Consider the following 24,422-nt stretch of genomic DNA (forward strand, 5'->3'; position numbering starts at 1 on the left):
AGACACATCCTAAAGGTCCCAGGGTATGGCACATCCTAAAGGTCCCAGGGTAAGACACATCTGAAAGGTCCCAGGGTAAGGCACATCCTAAAGGTCCCAGGGTAAGGCCCATCCTAAAGGTCCCAGGGTAAGACACATCTGAAAGGTCCCAGGGTAAGGCAATTCCTAAAGGTCCCAGGGTAAGGCACATCCAAAAGGTCCCAGGGTAAGGCAATTCCTAAAGGTCCCAGGGTAAGACACATCCTAAAGGTCCCAGGGTAAGGCACATCCAAAAGGTCCCAGGGTAAGACACATCCTAAAGGTCCCAGGGTAAGACACATCCTAAAGGTCCCAGGGTAAGGCAATTCCTAAAAGTCCCCGGGTAAGACACATCCTAAAGGTCCCAGGGTAAGACACATCCTAAAGGTCCCAGGGTAAGGCAATTCCTAAAAGTCCCAGGGTAAGACACATCCTAAAGGTCCCAGGGTAAGGCAATTCCTAAAGGTCCCAGGGTAGGGCACATCCAAAAGGTCCCAGGGTAGGACACATCCTAAAGGTCCCAGGGTAGGGCACATCCTAAAGGTCCCAGCCCACTGGGAGAGGGGCTGGTACCAGTTGGGGGCTCTGCAGATGAAAGAGCCCTTCCCCCATGCCGGGATGTGCCCAGTCCTGGTGAGTTTTGGGGTGGCAGGGGGAAGCAGGGTGGGTTGGGCAGGGGCAGGGCAGGAGTTGGGAATGAACATTCCTTCCTGGTGACTCTTCCTGCTTCTTTCTGGGTGTCTGTGGGCTTGGGGTCCTGTCCTTGCTCTCACCCAGCACCCACAGGAGCTCTCCTGAGAGGGGGGAGAGAGGCTTCTGAGCTGTGCTGCATCACATCTCTCGAAAACTGCCAAGCTGGGGTTAGAGGGCATCCTCAAGGGAGTGTCCAAAACCAACACGATTATCTTGATTATGAATATTTGCATTGGCAGGACTGCTGTGGGTTTGTGTGGAGAAGCACAGTCCCTCCACTGCTTGGTGCTCCACAGCTCTGAGTCCGTGGAGCAGCAGCTGATCCAGCTCCAGAGTGGACAATCCCATTTTTCTGGCATTTTCCTAAGTGTCAGGAGAGTTTATGGTGCCATCTGTGTTAGTGGCACCTCCTTTGGGGCAAATCCTGACACTGGCCCCAGCATGTGATGCCCTGAGCCTGGTGTAGATCACCTGGATCTTCAAAGGAGAGGTAGGACCTGTATTTTAGATGGCTGTGGGAAATTTGGGCATATTTTTCCAGCATTCCTAGGTATCCCAGGCACCTTAATTCTCTATATTTTCCCTCTAAAATTAGTCAATTATTGCTGAAACTTAGTCTAGTGTCACTTTTTAACAAGTGCCCCAACCTTTACAAAAAAATCCCTGTCATTCCAGGGGTTAAAAATAATTCACTCCTTGAATTTTTTAGCTCTTAATTAGACAAGAGATTATTTGACCAACCAGGAAACAATGATTTGGGCAGAGTTCACTCTCTGGGTATGCTCTGCCTTATTTTTCCTAAAGAGATAATTTTGTTTTGATTTTTGGAGCACGAGGAGGTCAAGTGTCATCCTTGGCTATTTTTATTTTTCTTTTTTTTTTTTTTTTTTTTAAGTGTTCTAGTGCATTTAATAGAAATGTAATGGAGAGATTTATTGCTGGAGATAGAATTTTGTACTGAGATCCCAACACTGGGTTAAGTTCATTAGTTCTAAAACTCCACTTTTTTTCATTGCTGAGCACATCCTCGCTGTGTTTTCTTGCTAACTGAAGCAGGAAATTGGGTTGGTTTGTAAATGTGGTAAAAAACAATAGATCTGTGCCTAAGAAGAAGAACTTGGTGTCGTCTCGAGTTATTGGCAAAGCTTTTCCCAGGGAAAATCTGGGCAGGGGAATGCGGCAGGGACCCTTCAGTGCAATTACAGATCTCTCTGGAGGTCACCTGCATTTTGGGCTGCAGGGGGGGAGTTTACTCCACTTCCTTTTGGATTTGAGGGCCAAAAGGGCCAGGCCATTCACGTGGGGGCTGCAGCAGCTTTGGGGGTGTTGGTTCTTCCTCTGCACCCCAATGCTGCAGCCCAGCCCTGGGTTTGGGGGGCAGGCCTGAGCTTCCCCTTCTGAAATGCAGAATGCTCAATGAATGGCAAAAAGTGCTTTTAAAAGGGGCTCGTGGAACACTTTGAAAATATTAATTAGTGTGTTGAAGCATTCTGCATAGCATATCATAGTAAAACTGCTCCAGGGGGTTGCTTGGAATGAATTATTAATATGAATCCCTCTCTCCCTTATGCTTCACACCCTGATTTTATGGGACTTGGCGTGGGTTGGGGTGTCTATTAGATTCACTTATTGCCTGTTTAGTGTGAGTACTTTGTAGTCTGCATCAAAAGGTCACTATTATTTTTTTTTCCAGAATCCCAAATTTTAATTAGTGAAAAAGACCAAATTCCCCCAAATGTGGAAGGAGAGCTATGAAGAAAATATTTCAAAAAAACCCCAAGAATAAGCAAATCACCACAAAGCCATGACTGAAATAATTTTGTGGGCAGGAGGGGAACAAGTCCAGGCCCTGGGCCCAGACTGGTTTAGGAGCATCACTGTGGGGTTTTCCAGAGCTGGAATGGCACAGCCACATGCAAATCCCACCTCCAGCCTTGTCCAAACCACTCCAAGAAGAGCAATTCTGCTGAAATGCTCTTGTAACATTTTCATGCTTCCTTCACAGCCATTTAGATGCCTTGTACCACAAGTAGAGAATTCATTAAATTCACAGAGCACAGTTCCTTTTCCCCTCTTGGCTTTACAATATCACAGAGCTGAACCTGTTAACCTAACACTGAAAGAGAAAAGCTGTGCTTAAAAAAAAAATGTTTTTCAGCTCTTGAGGTCTGTTTTGATGAAGTCCCTTGTGTGCAAATATAAATAAATCCATAAAGTAATTTGACTTTTAATTCATACTTGGATTATGGAAATATTTGTATTTGCATGGCTGCTAGACTGAATTACAAAGGGGTTTGAGGGTCCAGTTTTCAGTCTTAAAAGAAAAAGGAAAATGATGGTTTAGGAAGCAGTGGCACCTGTGACACAGAGATTGCCAAGGGACAAAGGGTTGTGGCAAACCCCAATTTGTCATCACCGAACCCCAGGCTGGTTTGGGTGGAAGGGAACTTAAAGCTCATCCCATTCCACCAGGGACACCTCCCACTGTCCCAGGTGCTCCAGCCCCAGTGTCCAGCCTGGCCTTGGGCACTGCCAGGGATCCAGGGGCAGCCCCAGCTGCTCTGGGAATTCCATCCCAGCCCTCCCCACCCTCCCAGCGAACAATTCCTAATTCCCAATATCCCATCCAAATCTCCCCTCTTCCAGCTGAAACCATTCCCCTTCATCCTGTTCTACAGAGGGACACTGAACTTTGGGCTTTGGTCTCATCCCACATCCAGAATTTCCAGTGTCTGCAGCACTGCACTGAGTGAAGATGGAGGGAATATTTCCCCCATAATATTAAATAAAAAAAGGAAATTAATAAGAAGTTGATTTCTGCATCTGAAAATAGATGCTTAAAAATAGAACACTGTGGCACCTTTGAAAGTCCAAGGAGATGGAGTTTAAACTTTCTCTGCAAGAAGCAAAAGGAAAGAAGAAAGGGAAAGATGTTCACAAACAGCAGTGACATTCTGGAAGCAAAAATGTTTCAGTTTATTTATGGTGTTAAAAACTTCAGGCAGAGTCATCATTTTAAAAAGCAAATCGCAGAGTGAAAAATGCCATGGAGATTACTAATAATGGCACTTCTTTTCCCCTTTTTCTTACCTTTTTTAATTTTAATTAAAAAAAAAAAAAAACAAAAGGTGAGAGACAGCATGTTCCACTGGAGTCTAATAGAGAGCATAAATCTGCACCATCTGCAGAAGTTTGACACAGATTTGCCTCTCTTGCTGTACTTCCCAGGAGTTCTGAGCTGCAATTCCTTGTTGATGACAGCTCGCTGCAATTATGACAGAAAGCAATCATTAGCATCAGCCCTTCCTTACTTTTAGGAGAACCAGCAGCTTTTTTCATTTAAAAAAAAAAAAAAAAAAAAAGGCAATCCTGAGAACTCCCCCTGCTTTAGGAGTTTAGCTGCTGATGGATTTTTCTAAGGAAAGGATCATCTTATGCTTTCTCAACTTGTGAGTGTTATTGGCTCTATGAAATGTCTTTTTTTTCTGCTTTTTTTTTTTTTTCTGTTCCAGAGGAGAAATGTTGCCAACTGATTAATATTTTAAGCATGTAGACAACCTGCAGACCTTGCTCTTTGACTCAGATTTCTCCTTTCTCCCCTCCCCAAAAATGGTTTCGCTGCTTTAAACTCAATGTTCAGATTTCCTACTCCCAGGTGAGACGTGATTATTTATTCACTTCTTGTCACCAAAATTCAGGACAAATAATTCTAGAAAGAGTTCAGCAAACAGTTAAAACAATACCACGTGGAATCTCTGTGGAGTTTGGCTGAGATGTCAGCTCCTTGCTTAAAATTATGTGGGTCAGCCTTATGATGTGGGCAGTGAATAGGAAAAGCTGCTGCATTTCAGGCACTGAATTTTCCATGTCTTTAAAGAAAATGCTGGTGATGTTTAGTGCAACAACATCTAGGATGCCAATTTAGAGGTTTGTGTGTGCTCAAGGTAGTGCAAAGCAAGTTGTAGTGTGCAGTTCAGCTCCTTTGGATAATTCATGGAGATTTGGTTTTATTTTTTATTCAGATTTGGATTTCAATATTCCACATTCTCCTGTGCAAGTGTAAGCTGAGAAACGGAGAGTTTTGGTGAGAAAAGAGAGATAAAGGAGCTGAAGAAGAACTTCCAGTGGCCTCTCTGTGCTGGCCAAGCCCCAAATCCATGATGGCTTTTTGTGGACCTCGAGGCTGGGTGAGGAACCACCCCAAAAATTGCCCCAAGACCAGAAAGGCTGGTGTTCAAGCTGAAAAAACCCATCCTGAGAGAGTTTTTCTCCGAAAAATTCTGCATTATTTCTCTTCACAGGACCTATTTCTCCTCCTATCCCTTTTATTTTTTCACTGGGGCTACTTTTGATTTATATCTACATGAGAATTTCACTTTGGACTACTTTGAATAAGCACCAAACCCAGCCTTTAATTTTCATCGTTCGTTATTATTTGAATGTCCTTCTTCTCACCCTGGGTTTCTCCTGAATTGTTTGTTTGACTTTACTCTTGTTGAAATGTTCATGGGAATAACTTTTAAAGTACAACAGACATGGCAAGTGCAGCAGAATGAATTCTGATTTAAAAATTAAAAAGAAATAGGGAATTTCTTCATATTGAGAGTCCTGAATGACAGCTGGCAACAAGTAAATTGCACAAAAGGTGCTGTGCAGACCTTGCATGAGTTCAGAAAGAGGATTCTTCTGCCAGCAAATGTTAGGGAGAGCTACAGTTGAGGAAAGGTATAAATTAAAAAGGATTCAGAACTACAGAAACAGATTTATGGAAAAACTGGTTCTGCACCTTAGAGGTTCTCCCTTTCTTTTGACTTCTTGCGACTCTAATTTTGATTTTCCTCCTGATCCCTGGTGATATTCAGTAGCTCCTCATCAACTTTCTGCTTTTACTGAGATCAGGGACCCATTTAGGTGCACTCAACCTGGGCCTACCTGAGTTTTTCATCTGTAGGCAAGCTGGGTTTGTGCTCATTTTAGTGCTAAAATCTGCATCTTAAATATTTGCAGAGTTCCTCACATCTGTTGTAAAACCACAGATGTGCCTCTCTGTAGATATATATACTTCAGTGTGATATATTATGTTTTATAATTAAAATTTTATTGAATTTTAATATAAAAACAAATTCATACATTAAAAATTAAGTAGAGAACAAACATGTGTGGTATCAGGAGGATACAAGCTCCAGTGCAGTAGGACAACAACATCTGACCCATAAAAACCACCCTGCTTTAATTCTAAAATACCTTTGTGGCTGGGAGATTAGTGGGATATATTACTGAGGTAACAATATTTGGGAAAAAATAATATTGTTTTGTCACGTCCATTGATGAGGAAAGGAGCAGCTTTTGAAATACCTCCATTAAACAGTGGAAAACAAATGGATTTTGACAGAGCATGGCCTCCCAACCAGCACAGAGATATTTGTGGGATAAAGTCAATATTTTAGAGCAGAATAAAGGGCTTTATTTCTTGCAGGGACCAGGGGAGCACAAGAATTTAGATACTGGAGATCTGAGCTTAAATCCAGGAATAACCCAGCCCTTACTCATCTCTCCTTCCCAAGGCAAAGGTAAGCATTGGTTACACAGAGTAACTTACTCCGTGTAGGATGTGTGTCAGGAAAGATGGAGAGACAAGAGCTTGGAGTGCCCAGAAGAGGGGGAATGGTTTCAAACCATTGGGGCTAGATGGGATATTGGGAAGGAATTGTTCCCTGGCAGGGTGGGCAGGCCCTGGCACAGGGTGCCCAGAGCAGCTGGGGCTGTCCCTGGATCCCTGGCAGTGCCCAAGGCCAGGCTGGACACTGGGGCTGGGAGAACCTGGGACAGTGGAAAGTGTCCCTGCCATGGCAGGGGTGGGATGGGATGGGTGGAATGGAATGGGCTTGAAGGTCCCTTCCCACCCAAACCATTCCATGAATTTAAATTTCTGTGATGATTACATCCTACAGTCCCAATATGAGACAGTCCAGAGCAGTTCACCAACAAGATTTAATCTTTATATCGCTGTCAGTTTTGAGGATAAAATTGCAACTTGGAGAAAATAAATGACCCAGCCTTGGTCAACAACAGGGACAAGCAGATATTTGCTCTCCAATTCCAACTCATGGACACCACCTTGCTGTCCCTTCTCTGATCCCATTTTTCCCTGCTAAAAAGCAAACCCCAGCACAGGATGTGTGAGAGAAAACAGTGCTGAAATATTTGAATGCTGTTACATAAAGGGGCGATGAGCCTGTGCCTTGAACGCTGCTTTCATTTCCATTTCAAAAAAGGTACGGCTGAAGTGTAAAAAGTTCAGAGAGGGCTGATGGAAATGATTAGACAGAGGGTGAGATGTGCTTGTGATGAGAGCCTGTCGAGTTTGGAACATGAGTTTTATGACTAACAAGGATGAAAATGGCAAAAATGTATCAGATAAGGAATAGTTGATAGGGAATATCTCAAGAAGTTGTTGAGGATATCTTTTTTCCTCCACTTTCTGCTGACACAAGAATCCTGGAACAGCCAAAAGATGTGGCAGGGCCCACAGCACAGGCTGGTGACAAGAGACAGGGCTTTGGGCTGGGATGTGGGATCATTGCCACAGCAGTTTGAGGCATCAGGAGTGTTTAAAGAATGAGGAATTAGAGATTTGGGTAGCACTGTCTACCTGAGATGAGGTAAAACTAAGGAAAAGGATCATGGAATCATTAAGGCTGGAAAAGACCTCCAAGATCATCAAGGTCAACTTTGATCTCACCCCACCAAGTCCCACTGAGCCATGTCACAAAAAGCCACATCACTCAGTTTTTGGACACTTCCAGGGATGTGACTGCACCACTGCCCCGGGCAGCCTGTCTCAGTGCTTGACCCTGTTTTCCATGAAGAAATCTTTCCTGATATCCAACCTGAACCTCCCCCGGTGCGGCTTGAGGTGGGACCTCATTCCACATCAGCTCCTGGGACAGAGGGAGGTGTTTGCCAGGGCTCCATCATCCCTTTGCTGTGCTTCCTGAATCTTTTCCGAAGCTTTTGGAAGTTGTGCCTTGCCTCCGGCCCTCCCACATCCAGCAGCACCATCCTCAAAGGAGAAAACAGGCCCAACCTCTGTTAAAAAAGTAAAATTTAACTTTTAAATCAGTTTCATAACCCACACCATCATGTTTTTCCCTGTTATTTGAGAAGTCAGGTAGGAGCAATATCTGGGAGTTCCAGTGATGAGCAGAGCCAGGTGTGTGGTGGCTGCAGAGTCCAGGAATTCTGGGCAGAGAAGATCTGGAGGAGCACACGCAGCCCCACGTGCCCACACCTGCACACACACGTGCCCCGAACTCAGCCTGACTCTGCACTCCAGCTCCTCCCTCGCTTCCCCAATTAAACCATTCAGAACTCATATTAACGAGCTGTCCACAGCCCTGGGAACTGATTTATCTGCTGATGACAGTCTGAGCTGCTGCCCAAACTGCTGGACAGGAAAAGGTCTTTAATTTAGGGGTTGTTTTCTTTCGTACGTGTTCCTTTTCCCACTGATTTTCACTTGCTGTTACTTCACAATTAACTCAAGGTCACAAGTTTAGGAGGTATCACAGGGTGATCTCAGCTCCACTTGGCATAAATAATATTTGTGTTCCTGTTTGTTAAGTGAATGGATTAAAGTAGGATTTTATTGGAGTAATGAAGCTTTTTATTTATTAAAAAAATGGGATTTTTCAGAGAGGATTGCTAAGTCGTTGCAGATAATTATTTTTAAGGAATCTTTTAAAGGGTTCACTCCCCATGGCAGGGGTTTGGAATGAGATGATCTTTAAGGACCCTTCCAGCTCAAACCATTCTTTGATTCTGTGATTCACTGCTGTTATTTGTGCTCTGAGGATTTACTGTAAAGGAGTTTTTCAAGTTGGAAATTTACTGAGAGTATGAGGAGCTGATGGCTTCTATCTGGTGAAAAAAGGGATATTTTCCTCTACTCACACATTTGCATTGTTAATCTGCAAACTCACCAACACATCTGAGCACACAGCTGAGTTATTCACCATTTACAGTTCACAGAAATCCAAAATAAACCTGTGATGAAAGACTGGATTATTCACAGATAATCTACAGCTCTCCCAAATTATCACTTTATGACTGTGCACACAAAAAACAAACTCCTGGCTTATTTTTGATTTGGGAAAAAAAAAAAGCCCAAACCCTTCAGAAATAATTAATATTGTCAGGAGTTTGTTTTGGAGGGGGACTGTCCTTATGTTGTCACATGTCCCGTTAACACTGGCAGAAAGATATTGATTAGCCACAAACAAACTCTACTTGCAATTATTTCACTGCAAAGGAGCAACCAGAAGAAAGTAAAAAAAAAAACCAACAAATTTCAAGGTCTATAGATAATGTTTTGGTGAGTCTGCAACAAGATAATTTACAGATAAAACAGAAAAAAACCGGTGATAATTTTAAAAGATGTTATTTTGGTACAGCTTATATTTAACACTTTTTCACTATCAAACAGTGTGAGGGAAAATTAGAGTTCTGTGAACTTGCAGTAAATCCCTAAATATCCATAGCTGGATATTGATAGAAGACAGGGAAAGGGAAATTATCATCCCTGCTATGTTAGTGATCTTCTGTTCTGATGTTTCACTTCACTTCCAGGAAAATTTTCCTCAGTTCCAGCTCTCTTAAATCAGAGCTAAGGAAAAGCCTGTTGAGTTATCTCAATGTCTTCAAGAAAACTCTCACTGATAATAGAAAATAACAACCTTTAGACAGCACTTTTTATACCAGACTGTAAAATTTAATCGAGGGTTTTATATTGCCATAGAAATTTGGGGTTTTTTTCTAAAAATCCCAGGAAACATTATTATTTCCATTCACTCTTTTTTCTAAGAGATGGCTGTGGAATTGACTCCTTTTTTATTTAGATACTTCCAGGACCTGCACCTGTTGAATGACACAGGACTTTTCCAAGGGTAAAGTTGATTCCTCAGGAGGTTTGGAAAAATCCCAACCCTTCTCGTGATGTTGAAGACTATTTTCACATCTAACAGTGTCTTGGGGAAAAAAAAAAATATATATATATATATTTTATAGGAACTTGTAGAGGGATACACAACCTCTGCCATTCCCTGATGCAGGAGGGTGGGAAGCTGCACCCCATCTAGGGACTTTTGGGAAAGCCCACCCCCATCTATGGATTTTCTGGGAGGATGGAGCCTGTAGGGTTGAGCCACCTGGTTCAGCATCAGAGGGAGGATAGTAGGAGCTGCCTGGGATAATCCCAGAGGATGCCCTAAACGCTCGTGTATTTTGCAGCACTTTGAGGCTTTTTTGATGCTTCTAAGGAGGATGCAATTAGCCTTTCAATGATAAATAAATTAGAGATAGTTGATTTTGCCGTTCACACATTTGTTTTCTTCGCTTTCATGAGGGACTGCAGCCTGTTTATGGTTTTCTCAGAAGTTTGAGACTTGCTTTGCTTAGTGACAAATCCTCCCCTCTAGGCAGCACAAGGAAAAAAAAAAAAGAGGAAAGCAATGATAGTAGGAACCTGCAAATGGCCAGAGTGTCTGCAGGGAAGGGAATCCCCTCAGGACTCCCAGAGGTTTGGTTTGTTTCCTGGATGTTTATTTACGTAATTAGAGCTCATAATTCCACACAAGGCAGAGGGAAAGAAGAAGCAGCAACAAAAGAAATCATGGGAAAGCACAGGCAAAAATCAGTTGGTTATACAGGACTGGAATAAGGCTCCAGTGGAACGTCCAAGATGGCTTTGGCTCTGCACGTGGTGGTCACAAGCTGGTCTCCAACATGGATGAGACTTCATGAAACCATGGAATGGTTTGGTTGGGAAGGGACCCTAAAGCCCATCCAGTATCCCATATATCCCCTGCCCAATATCCCATCTAAAATTAACCTCTTCCAGTTTAAAGCCATTCCCTGTGTCCTGTCCCTCCATCCCTTGTCCCCAGTCCCTCTCCAGCTCTCCTGGAGCCCCTTTAGGCCCTGCAAGGCCACACTGAGCTCTCCCTGGAGTCTTCTCTTCTCCACGCTGAGCAATCCCAATTCCATCACTTGTCATCACCCACGTCCTGTGCAGAGATTTCCTCCACCACCACTGCCACGTGCAGGGAGAAGCTTCTGAGCAGTCTGTGCAGTCTTTGAAGACCACGATTTAGAGACTGACATCCAAATATTTGTATTGTAAGGCTTGATAATTCCCTTTCATTTAAATTTGAAAACTGTTTTGTACATTCCAGCTTGGTGCTCACACCCACTTAGACAAGTCTTCCTATGGTTTCAGAGTTTCAAGCAATTCCAAAAGGTTGGTAGAGGAGGTAAGGGTAATTCCACCACCAACCTGGAGCTGCTAATGGGCTAAAATTTTGCTATTTGGAGAAAATTTTTGCTTCAGGATGGAAAGTATCTGAAAAAATGCTTAAAGTAGCAAGAGTGTGGCTAGGAGTTTGCACAAAAGAAAGAATAGAACACTTGTAAAAAGCAAAATCCAAGTAGAAAGAAATACTCTGCATAGTCACATTAAAAGGGAGGTTAGTAAGGTCAAGGATAAGTTTTGTTTTGAGAACTGTGCTGCTGAGGAGTGCAAAGAATAACAAATAAGAAAAAATGTGCCTTTTTTCTGTTTCCTCCTGACTGAAACACAGCATTTTGTGGAAGGTCAGTCACTGGGAGCTGATGGGGGCTGATGGAGGCAGGTTCACAGCTCGGCTGTACAGATAATTCCAGTCCCATTCTGTATGAGCAGTGCAATGAGGCTGTCCCAGCTTTGTCTCCGGGTGCATTTCCATCACACCCAGCGCTGTCAGCTCTGCCCTGGGAGATCACATCAAGCACATTGTATTAGAGCAAGGAAATAGGGGCAGCAATAGCCCGGCCAGCAGGGCACTCAGGCAATCAGAGCAGCCCAGCCACCCTCAGCTGAGACTTATAAACTGCAAGAAGTGGGGAAATGTCATTTTTTTCCTTCCTAGGAAGAGCTTTTATCCGTCTCTGTGTGTGAGAAGCAGCAACGGGGGAAAGGAAGCACAGCCAGAGCTCTTCCACCCACCCAGGGCAGGATGGCCATGGATCCTCTGCTCTGAAACTCTCCCTGTCACCTCCCAAGGACACCTGCTGTGTCTGCAAAAGGTGCAGCTGTTGTCTCCACGCTGCAATAGGCTGGGGCCAAGGTGGGTAACAGGCGTAATAAAAGGAGGCGTAATTAAAAATTACTTCCAAGTGGTTTCTCCTTCTCCAAGAAGAGTGTGGAAGGGCTGGTTGGGGAATAAATATCATTGTGTAGATGATGGTGTGGAAAGTAAGCAAAGAGCAAGGTGGAGAATGAATTTGAGTTGTCTGGAATTGGGTGATCAGAAATAGTTGCACTATCAGAAATGAAACTGGAGAATCACAGACTGGTTTGGGTTGGAAGGGACCTTAAAGACCACCTTGTTCCAACCCCTTGCCATGGATGGGGAGGATAACAGGCACCTGCAAAACTCTGGACATCTCCTGATGCTGACTAAAAAGAGAGACAAGGGAAAAAAAAATCAAGAAATCGAAAGAAATGATCCTCATTGTGAAACTCAGACCAGTCTCAAAGTGCTTAACTCAGACTTCAAGTCCCTCAAGCCCTCTTGAGAGTGGGAGGAAGGTGCTTCCCATGTATTTTGGGAAGGGCAGGACCATGGGAGCTGTGTCTGTTTGCCAGGCCTGTAGTGAGAACCTTGCCTGACATTAAGCAGAGGCAATAACTTTGCGATGACCTAAATTCTTTTTAAAAAGAATTACTGATGTATATATTCAGGTCAATAGCACTTTCCCCAGGTTTCAATAATCGGATCAATTATCTGAATCCAATAAAATCTTATTAAAGAAATTCAGAATTATCTTTAGAATAGCTGGCCTTGTAGTCCCTGAGTAGGTTACAAAAACTGCCATGAAGAATTAGTGTGACCTACTTTCTGGGTGGTACAGATATCATTATCATATCAGAGGTGCAGGCTGATAAGGCTTCATGACTTCCATCTCTTATTGAAGAGAGTTTGGCAAAAAACTCACACAAAACTTTAATCTAGCTCTCCAAATTATTTCATATTCCTAAACTTCAGCTGAAATTTGAAAAGTCAAAGCACTGCACGTGAAGAAGCACCTATTGAACGAAGTGAATGAGGTAAAGCCAACAGGGTGATGAACGTCTAAAGCACCTGGGGTGGGGACAAATTGTTGCTGTTGCAGGTCACAAATGCTTGGTCAGCCCAGGCACAGCCAGGCTGACCCAGGGGCACTTTTGCACCTCCTTCCTCAACGTCAGTGAGGAGTTAAATCCCGAGACAGAGGAGGAATTACAAAAAGCTAATGTTTTATTACAAAAGCCGATGGAAAACCTTGCAGCCTTCTCTCTGCCAGGTGAGATGTTTGGTTATTTTATTGCTTCTGAGACAATCACTTTGTTATAATGTGGCTGGAAACTTCCTTGTGTTTTAAGCTGTTTTTTGATGGGGCAGCATGTGCAGATCTGGGCTGGGGAATGAGGCTGTGCTGGGCAGGATTGTCCCAAGAACTGCAAAAGCAAATCTTTGGTACCACTGAAGTAAGCCTGACCTCCACGCTGGTTGTGTCTGGAAGAAGTGTTTCCTTAAAAAATACCCTGGGTTATGTCAGGGCTGAAGTTTGGACCTGTGAAAGACAGCAGGGATTTATTTAACTGGGGTTGCAGTGGGCTCAGGGTGGACTCTGCACTGGTGTTTGTGGCATGGCACCCCTCCCTCAGGCAGAGGAACCAGTGAAGGAGGGGTAGGAGGTTCCTGGAGGTTCCAGCTGGTTTTACCTCAGCTCTGCCCCATCCTGCTGGAGGTGTGGAAGGTGCTGTGCTCCTGTGAGGAGCATCACCGTTCCCACCACAAGTGGTGAGGAGCTTCTCCGAGCTGTGCAAACGCAGAACCAGGTCACAGAAAGGGTTCCAAACACTGGTAACCCTCTTGTGACATTACCAGAGAGGTGATGCCAACACATGAGGCTGGATCTGCCTCAAGCCAACCAGTGGAGATGGCACCAGGAGCACTGCCAGGAGTGCTCACACCCTCCGGTGCCCCTCAGGCCGCTCTCCACCGCCCGGCAACGCCGGCCATCCCTCACCCACCCACCCACGGCCGAGCGCGGCAAAGGCAGGAGAGCAGCTGTGGGACCCCCACACCACCGGGCCGTGATCGTGGCCAGGACGGTTTTCCAGCAGTTAATTAGGAGGCTGAGGCTCTGGGAGCCTGTTGGAGAGCGCTGAGCAATCCCAGCTGCTCCGCGGGCCCCGCTGGCGTGGCAGAGCCAGGCCCTCCTCCCTCGCAGCCGCGGGCTTTGATCTCGCCAGTACCAAACCAGTTGGGCCCCAGTAGGGTGGTGGGAGCAGCGGGAGCCACTGGTGGCCTGTGGCTCAGGGCAGCCACCTTCTCTCCACACAGGCCCGCTGGCCCCCGCTCGGCGGCGGGACATCAAGGCAGGGCCGACCGACGAGCGCGTTAATTAGGAGGCTGAAATTATAATGTTGTGTTAAAGAACAAAGAGTCTCCAAAGGAAAAATATGTGCCGCATATCTGACAAAGATAAATTGGATTATTCAAAATATTCCTGATGAAATGTTACATTTTGCAACTAATTATCAATCTGTTTTATCTCCGGACCAGCTGGGCATTTTTGTGCATGCAAGACCTGCCTTACCAATGATCTTAAGATGTCACTGTAGCGTTTACATCTTTTATTTCAAGATTTAAATAACTAGGAAGTAGCTAATGTAATTCACTGCTGAGAAGAAAGGCTAGTTAGTTGAATGCTTTCCAAAGTGATCTTTTCCTAATGAACTTCTTTGGACTGTGAGTAATGAGGCTTTATTCAAATAATGTTTAAGAAAGGTTTTTATAATGCAATTTTTTAAAGAAAGAGCAACATTTAATACATTTAAAATATCTTTATTAATCCTATACTGCCTCATGTAGCATTAAAGCATTGTGAATATTTGGTTTTGTTCTTTCTGAATGTTCCTTTTGTGATGAACTGGTCGTAGTAGCAATGGAGCTATAGAAATTGGGCAATTATCTCGTAAATGTTCAGTGATATCTTACAAATTACAGTCTGACATGATTACAGAGTCATTTTGTTGTAAAAGCATTTGTTGTTTAAGTATATTTATATACCACAGTGGTCTGTATTTCCCCTGGTCCCTACTCAGACACTATTCCTACGTGCAAGCACTGAGCTTTGCTATCTCTGCTATAGCTCACTTTTGGGACAGCTGTGCTGAGATTAATCTGCTGGAGGTGTCATAAAAGTTTTGTTTTGAGAGTGATTTTGTGGAATAGGAGAAATACGTTATAGGTTCCTTACAACAGCAGTGCTTTGCAATAGTTTGGATTCTTTGCGAGGTTCTGAAGTTCTCCTGGAAGTGTTCTGGCAAATTTTGCTTTTATGGCACTGAACTGACAGGGTGGCCAAACCAAAATTAAGAAGTGAAGTATTTTAACATAACGTCTGCTTGGCCAATTTCTAGGAAGGGACAACAGCAAATGCATTTGAGCAAACTTCCCTATTTTTGATTAACGAATGAAGTGGCATCACTGAGTACGGGCTGATCTCATCCCCCGAAAGGTTGACTCCCACTGCTTACAGGACCTGACTGATACACCCCATGACTACACATTTCTGAAGGTAACTTTTTTTTACAGCAGAATTACACCTCAAAAAGGACTCCCCTCTAGATCTTGAATTCTTCTGCTTCTATCTCCCAATAGTTAAATTTTCAACACTATATCCAACCGATATTCAAAGTTTTCCCAGAGAACAGGAACTGAACGTGGAGACTTCAGCCTGTGTCACATGGAATAAAACCAAAGCAGTTTGCTCATCCCATCATTTATTCCTCCCCCTTCTACAGAGTGAATTTTGACCCACCTGATGATCATTTTAACTGTTCAGAGCAGGTTCTGCTTCATTGTAGAAAGGAATTCTTTCTGCCTTTTAAAAAGGCTCTTCTCAGAGCTGATCAGTGCATTCCCTGCTTTTTTTCCATGCTCTATCAAGGCCTGATCCTGCTAAGAGCAGGAGGTGCTTGGCTCACTGACCTTCTCCCAGAATTCCTGCCAGTTAGGAGCGGTCAGCACCCAGCAGGATTTGGCCTTTGCTTTGCACAAAAACCTCCCTCAGTTTGAATGTTTCATAATGTATGTTTAAACAGTCGCAGCTAGCAAAGAACTTTGATGAGGCAAAGGGGTAATTGGATTTTCTTGTTCTATAATTAAAAACGTATATATTACATCCACATTAATACCAAAAGAGTTCATCATGATCAGTGTTATTACAATGAATACCAAAGGATTTAACAGTGATTGGCCACTTAGTTTAAAGGGTACCTGAAATCATGAAATTGTTTGCTGGAGGGCTTTTGAAGGCCTGTTGGATCGCCTGCCACTCCATTTTTTTTTTTTACTCCTGGCCTGCAATATGAGGTTTACTTTTACAAAGTAGGAGCAACAGGGTGATCATTTTCCTTTATTATTCCCTTATTGACTTCCAGTTAATTTTAATCTTTGCATTAAGTGACCTCTATTAAGCTTGCCAGGTATCTGATTACTCCGCCAAGGTTGAGACCAGAAGGCGACCTATTGCACCACATCAATTGTCCTTCACAGAAGCCCTTACTGTTAATCAAGAGAGGAAGATTAAAGGAGATCAGAACTATCAGCCTGGAGTGAATTTTGCATTTGAATACACCTTTCTACCAGTGTGTGTGTATTGTCCTAGAAGAAAACAAATACGAGCTCTTAGGAGCAGCTTCTGCTCAAATCTTCACTGAGAGAAGTTCTCAAGGCAATGTGGTATCTGCAACCTTAGCTCAACCCTTGAACACTTTCATATGTTTGTAAAATTCTGAATTAGAAACATTTTAATATATCTGTAAAATCCTAAATAAGTTGTCTCATATTTGGTTTGGACAAACGCAATGTTTCTTTTTTTTTTTTTTCCCTACAATCCTAAAATGCTCACATTTAATTTTGTTCAGTTCTACATAGGTATAAATGAGCTTAATTAACTCTCATTCTTAGAATCACAGTATCGTTTAGGATGGAACAGACCTCCAAGATCATCAAGTCCAGCCATTAAACCTACTCATCTTAGGTTGTTGGATAGGTTAGCGTTGACTTTTCATCAGCACATGAATGTTCACACTTTGATGCAGCTCCTCAGGGGTTGTTGGTCCTTGTAGAACTCCTTTTGGAGAATTCAGAATTTAGGGTTTAGAATCCCTAAATTTGTATCAGTTTGTGCATGTTAATGTGGCAAATCTTAGTGACTACAATTAATTAAACCATAAATTTATTTGTGCAGGATAAATTTTGGTCAAATACTAATTTTCTTGTGTTTCTTACTCTTAATATGTTTTGGAACTTTGCTTGAAACTTTTAGAGACAAAAATTCTGAAATTATTGTTGAAAACTACAGTGTAGTTCTAGAAAAGATATAATAAATGTATGTAAAAATAAATGTCTTGATTGATCCCTGATTATAATTATGGTATTATACATTAGGTTTCTGTAGTTTAAAAATTTAATCTCTTCTCTTCAAACGATCTCATGTACATGATTTCACCTTTGATCATCTACAGAAGTAAAAAAAAATCCTTGAAATTTAAAAAGAGGGTAAGTTGGTGTTAAAATCAGAGTTTTAGTGAATTAAGTATTTGCAAGGTCAACTACTGCAGTCTAAAATATTCTGAACTAGTTCTGAATATATCAAATTAATAAATATATTCATAGAGGTAAAAAAAGTGAAAATTAACATCTTTCTAGCTAAGGAATCCAACAGGTGCTTTAAAAAGAGACCTGATCTTTTGGAAGATATTTTTCAAAACCTAAAAATCCTCTTTTCCCTTTTTCCCAGCATCCTCATCCTGCACAAAGCCTCCCAAGCTTGGACAGTTTGTTCAGCTTTCCAAGGAGCTTGTGGAGCTTAATTTCTGTGCAGGGGATCCCAAGAGCTTTTCTCTTTTATAATCAATTCTACCTGCACAAACTTTTTCTTAATATAAAAATGATCAGTTGGAACATGAGACTGTCATTTTATTGGGATTCAGGTCAATAATTGTATTTATTTTCTTGACAGAAAAGTCACCTCCAGCATTCAGTAATTTGATCATTGTGCTTAATTCATAACAAAATTGGACTAACCCAACTCAGAAATGCTTTTGTTCTATGGTTATTTCCTGTTTTTAAATTGTTTTATAATATAAAGGCTTCTATTTCCTCCAGTTAGACAGAAAAGTTGCCCAGCTCTTCAGCTCTCCAAGGGAAATTGGGAATGATTAAAAAAATTATGTGTTGATGCATCTTTATGACTTAAATCACAGAAAATGTATTTACAACTTTTTAGGCATCGAGCATCTGTTCTTCCTCTTCCAGCCTGTGCAAACAAGAGTGCTTTGGCTTCCCCTAAAATATCCCTTTTTTTAACAAGTCCAGCCGGCACACTGTGGTCAATGACAAGGCATCCTGGAGCCTGGCTTGTTCCAATCAACTTCTGCAGGAGCGGGATCGCCGAGGGATCGCGGGAGTCGGGAACAGCGTTTAGCACTTTGCTGACCTTGAGTCCACCTTTTCAAAACTCCTTCTGGAACCAAGATTTTTTTCCAGCCATTTTCAAGTGATTTCTTCTACTTTCTCCAGAGACTGAAACACTTGATTGACCCGTGATGTTCAGTGAAATTCTTGCACAGGAAAAGAAAAAAATGTTGGTAGTCCTATATATAAAAATACTCATGAACTTTTTTTTTTTTAATTCTTCAAAAAGTTTTCAATGTATCATCTGCCCAGAGTGTTTAACAACAGGTATTTGGGGTTTCTTTTCATTGTGAAGGAAGATTTAGAAGAAAACATGAAAAATAGATATTTAATTTTAAATGTATGGTTTTTACTTCTATTTTAGCCTTGTAGATAACACTTTCTCTCACTTGAGAGTTGCTAATAACCAGGAAATGATTACTGAGAACCTCTGAAATGACATCAAGTAAAAAATTAAAGGATGTGAGGAGACATTTTTTAAGAAATAAAAGCTTTTAGAGCTGAGATCATGATAAATTATTTCTCAGCATTCCTTAGAAAGAATAATGGAGCTGAAGTTTGTACTGTGTGTATTGTGTTACTTGATGAATCTCTGGCTCACAGTACCTACATGAAAACAGGACTCCCCAAAGACTTGTCAGGACTCTATGTTAACAAATTTCGCACAAGGAAAGAGGTTTTATTTTTTCTAACTCGCTCTTGCATCTTATATTATTTGCTTAAAATTGGTAGACTTTTTGTGGCATCAAAAAAAAGGTCTTTCAGCTTTAAGTTTGAATCAGTCCATGCTGAGTCAACTGAGTGGTAGAAACAAGTCATGATTGACCAGTTTTCTGTGTTAGAAAACCAAGGAAAAGGGGAAAAAAAAAGGTTTCTTTTTACTCAATTACTCAGAAGCATTTTTTAATATCTAAAGTTTAACCCTACTTAGATTTACCTATGAATTATTTTCCAAATGGCATCAGCAACAAATATAGGTGATAAATACACCAAATAAGAAATTCTGCAACAGTAAATGTTTTACTATTTGTATCATGGGTAACCACATTTGATCTCACCCTGCTAATTTGCTCTCTCAGTTCATTAGACAGAAAGTTTCTCTGTTGAAATGTACCAAATCAACATCCAAAAATGCAACTTAATTGCACTGAAGCACAATTTTCTGAAAATCTGCATCTTGAAAGCTTAAACTCTGTAAGTTTCCTCATATTTCTCTTTATAATAATCCTCTGGATGACAGTTAGGTTTTGCTTTGTTTTTGTGTAAAAAAGTGGGACCAAACACTGAACTAATGAAAGTTGAAGATGGACATTTGGAAGGTAGGTATGTATGGCTTCATTTATTTAAAAAATATTTTTGGGGCTCCATTTGTTTATTCTGGATAATTATCCTGGCTGGATGAATTATTTCTTCCTAGGGATCCATCCAAGCCCTGTGGGTTGCCATTGGCCTCTGGGCACTAGTGAATTCCAGTGTTAATTTTATTGAGCCTTGGGATTTCCTCCTCCTGGTCACTTTTCCCTGGAAATGAAGTGTGGAACATGTGGGGCCTCAGCTGCACCAGATCCCTCCCACAGCACATGGAATGGGGCATGGCATGGACAGCATCTATAATTTAATTGCACAGCCTGAGTGTTATTCTCTAATCCCCTTGCTCTGCTGTGTCAGAAAGCAGGACTTGATTGTCTGGCTGAGTTTCCATGTTCCAGAGGTGATACTGGGTCAGTTCTAAAAAAAAGATGAGAAGAAAAGGAAGCTGTACAGTTGCAGAACAGTTCTGTGCTACAGGCAAGTTCAGTGTGGTGGAGAGAAAGAGGAGTTTTATAGCTCAGGAGAAAATCCTATATCCATCCCAGCCCTGGAATAGGATTCAAGTTTAGGACCACGTGGTACAAAAAGTTGTGCAGCCTTTGGTTTGCTGTTTAATCTGGTTGCTCATCTATCAAATGAGGATATCGATTCTGATCTTTCACAATCTCCAGTGAGATTTTTAAGGGAATATATGAAGCACCTATAGATCAGTGAGCTCTGCAGAGATGTTTTAGAGTGCAAAGTGCTTTTAAATGGTGCAGCTGTCTGCTGGGCTGTGTTTAAGGCTTGGTTCACCTAACGCTGCTCCCTGTTTTGAGCAGAGGTGCTCGGGGGCTGGCCAGGCTGCCTTGCAACAGAGCTGGCAGGGCCTGCTGGAAAACAGAGCTGGAAAAGTCAATGCAGCTCTTGCTCAGGTTAAAGGGAAGACTGCATTGTTTTACCTTTAGTTGTAATTCTGAGGGCCACTCCAGTTCAATGCAGGCTGTATTAATGTGCATCACTTATCCATACACCGAGTCAGTCAATGACTGCATTGATCCAGGGCTGTGTTTTCTTTCAGAGGATGCTGCAATGAGGCAATAGAAATCATTAGGGCTTGTGATATTGAAATCCTCTTGGTGCTGGCAGACCTGGAGCTCACATTTCACATACTGTGGCAGCAGCACAAGAGCAGTCATGCCTGGAATTTCGAGTGGAAGTTTTTGTTTATATTTTTTTGTTGAGTGGATCTGCTCTGTTTTGTTTCTTTCTCTTGCACTCAGGTTACGGTGTGTACCTGGCAAGCTGGTCTAGGGCAAGGTGTCCCTGCCTAAGGCAAGGGGTGGGACTAGAAGGGCTTGAAGGTCCCTTCCAAACTAAACCATTCTGCCATTTGATGATTTTATGTACGGGATGTAATCTTTTCTTCGTGTGTTGAATGTGATTCTGGGAATGGCATGGCTTGGGTCAGAAGGGGCCTTAGAGATCACCTTGTTCCAACCCCTTCCATGGGCAGGGACATCTTCCACTAGACCAGGTTCCTGATAAAACCCTCTGAAGGTCTCAAACAGCTCTTCCAAACCTCAAAATTATTCAATATCCTCTTCTTGAGGTCTCTCACCCTTTCAGTTCTCATCACAAACATTTAAGAGCAAGACATGGTTTTTGAAACTAAGCTTTTTCCAAGCTTTTGCAAATGGTTGGATGTTTAATAGACTTCCAAAGTTGATATCCTGTTCATTAATAACAGTAACCTGGTCACCGCAAAAAAGTTTGAGTTCTTCTTCAGAGGGACAAGGCAGAGGCACAGGGAAGAATGCAATCCAAGCAAAACCAGCCTGTTACAAGTAGAAAACAAAAGGAAATGATGTGACCCTGGTAAACATAATACAGGGGAGTTTCAGCAATCTGCAACCTCATTATTGTGGAGTTCTTTAGGATATTCATAGAGGGAGAAGGGGAATAATGATCTACAGTTGGAGGCATGAATAAGACAACATTCAAAAAGCTGCAAGTTTAATTTGGGGAATACGGCTGAGGGAGAAATGGCAGCAGGGAAAACAAGAAGAAATTTGGAGAACATTCCCCCAGTCACCCAAGTAAACCCCCACTAAATACACCCAGCAACTTGTGCTCTTAAATCCGTATGCAGGAAGGGCAGTTGTCAACAGGTCGTTCCAATTTTCAAATGAGGTTTGTCCTTGCAGGTTTTCTTCACACCTCTCCTGATGGCTGCAGGATTAAGACTATAAAAAAAGCAGGTCATGGAAACAAATTGGAAAATGCCAACCCTCCCTCCAGCTTCACGCTTCCTTTTGAAATACTGCTTAAAAAAAAAAAATCTCACAAGGAGATGATTGGTGACTTGTGGGATGGAAGAATTGGAGTATGGATGCTTTAGGAAATGTGTCAGGCTTTTGGGAGGTTATGGAGCTGATTCAGCTAATCTGGATGTATTAGGGGAAATCTCCCTGGTCTACCCCACCTAAGCATGGCAAATATTCCTTTCATTTCCTGCAGCAGACCTGAAGACGTGTTATGAGGTGGCTTTTTCTGGATGATTCTGAGATAAACAGAAACTTCATAAGAAAAGCTTTTCTTCATGGTAACCCCACTGCAATTCTGATGACTTTTGGATAAATTTTTGATAACACTGGTAAGGAACAAAGTGTTACTGAAGGCAGAGGCGTTCAGGTGAAACCCTAACCCCAAATCTTGACTGTTTGTTACTATTAAAGACCTCTTGGCACTTTTCACAAGAGCAGAGGTGTGAGCCCTGGTGTCCTGGCCAAATTCCAGCTTGGGTAATTAAATTCTGCTCTCCTAAAATCCCCCCTGTAGTTTCAGCCGAGTCCAGGATTCCTCATTTCCTCCGCGAAAGTGCGGCACAGAATTGCTTTGTGCTGGTAAACAGCTGCCACAGCTCACCCCAGAGGAATTGCTGCAGCTCAGTCCTGAATCTCTCTCTGTCTCTCCTTCACACTCACATAGGGCACAGCACTGCCCCAGAGCACCCACGAGCATCCCTCCTCCCTGGCAGAGTGGAATGCAGGAGCTGTGCGAGGCACAACCAACCTGCCAAGCAACCCTGGACCCCATTCCCCTCTCTTAGTTTAATATTATTAAACCTTGCTCAACTTTAGGACTCTAGCCTAAAAACACCTGGCTATTTCTGAAGAGCTGGGGAGATAAAGTGTTGCTGGTGCTGCTCCCCTTGATTTCTGGATATTGGTCATACCTGGTAAATGGTTTCATTTTCTTTGCTGAGGAAGAAATCTTGAGTCCACTTCTACTGGGGCTTGTTAAGCTGTTGCCTTGGGGGCCAGTTGATCAGTTGTTAAGTAGTAAGCAGCTTTGGCAGGCAACAGGCGTAGGATCCCCTGCAGCTACTCCAGCCTGCCCATCCTATCATTCTTTAGAGAGGGAGCCAGGGTATTGTCTTAGAAGTGCAATAATGATAAAATACAGACAGAACCTCTTCCTACCACTTTGCATGCACAGGTATTTCAGTAAACTCCAACATCTGGAGGGACAAATATATAGATAAATATTTACTTGACAGCAGTGGTTGTAAAGTCCAGCTGAGGATTTTTTTACAGATTTTTTTTTTTGATGATAAGTCAGGGGCTCTGAGTGAAAAGGCTGAGAATTGGGGCAGCTGTACGGAGAGCTCCTCAGCTGTTTGTCCTGGCTGTTATCAGCTTCAGTTCCTCATTAAAAATTATAGGAAAATATGGCAGAAATCCTGGCCACAGAGAGCCAGGTTTGGTATAGGATAATTGTGCCACGCTTCTCTCTGGCAGCATGGAAATTCTTCAGTTTTAATTTTTCTGATTATTGCTATTACTTTATTCTTATTTACTGCCTAAATTGTTGTATCATATTTGGGTAAAAGATGTGACACTTTCTAAGCATTGAGACAAATAAAAAAAGCCAGCTTTGTCATTTCTCTATCTCAGAAACATTTCTGTGCTAGCAGAAATATTTATTTTCCAATCTTAGTGCACACTGAGAAATTTCATCCGTCTGATTTTTCCTTAGCTAAGTACACCGGGAATGATTCAAAGCAAGCTCGACAGATTCCTGCTTTTCACATGCCAGTAGGGTTTTTTAAAATGTATTTTATGCTGGGCTTATTTTGTTTGGTTTTTTGGTTGACTGAATTACCTATATTCCTTGAAATGGTGTTTAGTAATTCTCAGTGACTGCAGAGATGCCTACTGGGAAGTGGTCAACGGATCACAACAAACCCCACTGACTCCAGGCTCTCCTACTGCTTTAACTCAATTGCACTTTCTTATCCGAAGCCACATCTCTTAGGAAAATCCCAGAAATGCTGTTTGCCGTGAAGCATGGTTTTAATATTATCACAGCTATTTGAAAAGACAAAATATTAGAAAGACTATTTGGTGCTGAAGAAAGAAATAGTTTCAAGGGATGGATTTACCACAAACAAGACTCACATTTGCTGCTAATGTTTGCCCAAGAGTCTGTCTTCAGCTAAATCATCACCCCCTTGATGCTGGGTGTAACTTCTCTGGATATGAAAAGGGGTGGTCGTTCTTCATCCCAGTCTTGATCTCCTGCAGGCAGTAAATAATTTCAGGGGAAATTGTAGTTTGGGATCTATCTATCTATCTATCTATCTATCTATCTATCTCTCTGTCTGTCTATTTTTGGCCTGTATTGATAATGTATCATTACAATTCTAAGCTTGTTAAAAAAGTCAGATGGAAAGGTATTGGCCTGGTAATTAAAATATAGATGGATTTTAAGGTAAGCTGGATGCTAAAGTCCAAGTCCATGGAGCTGTTCCATAAGAAGACCACTGGCATCCTCAGGAAGGAT

At 42.3% G+C, this 24,422-nt stretch overlaps 2 long non-coding RNA genes across 5 annotated transcripts; both read left to right on the plus strand.

Moving 5' to 3' along the window:
* Positions 1-558: 558 nt before the first annotated feature.
* On the plus strand, positions 559-2,472 carry LOC137478450 (uncharacterized). Its single transcript, XR_011001569.1, has 3 exons — positions 559-651; positions 1,421-1,488; positions 2,405-2,472. It is a non-coding gene; the product is annotated as an uncharacterized lncRNA (long non-coding RNA).
* Positions 2,473-12,927: 10,455 nt separating this feature from the next.
* Positions 12,928-23,332, plus strand: LOC137478451 (uncharacterized). 4 transcript variants are annotated; one of them, XR_011001574.1, is made up of 4 exons: positions 12,928-13,092; positions 18,181-18,453; positions 19,372-19,478; positions 22,095-23,332. It is a non-coding gene; the product is annotated as an uncharacterized lncRNA (long non-coding RNA). The 4 variants fall into 4 exon arrangements; XR_011001571.1 differs by lacking the exon at positions 12,928-13,092 and adding an exon at positions 13,150-13,592; XR_011001573.1 differs by lacking the exon at positions 12,928-13,092 and adding an exon at positions 13,855-14,546 and having other exon boundaries at positions 21,782-23,332.
* The last annotated feature ends 1,090 nt before the right edge of the window (positions 23,333-24,422 follow it).

The sequence above is a fragment of the Anomalospiza imberbis genome, chromosome 8 (assembly GCF_031753505.1).
Source record: "Anomalospiza imberbis isolate Cuckoo-Finch-1a 21T00152 chromosome 8, ASM3175350v1, whole genome shotgun sequence".
In the NCBI taxonomy this organism is placed as follows: Eukaryota; Metazoa; Chordata; class Aves; order Passeriformes; family Viduidae; genus Anomalospiza; species Anomalospiza imberbis.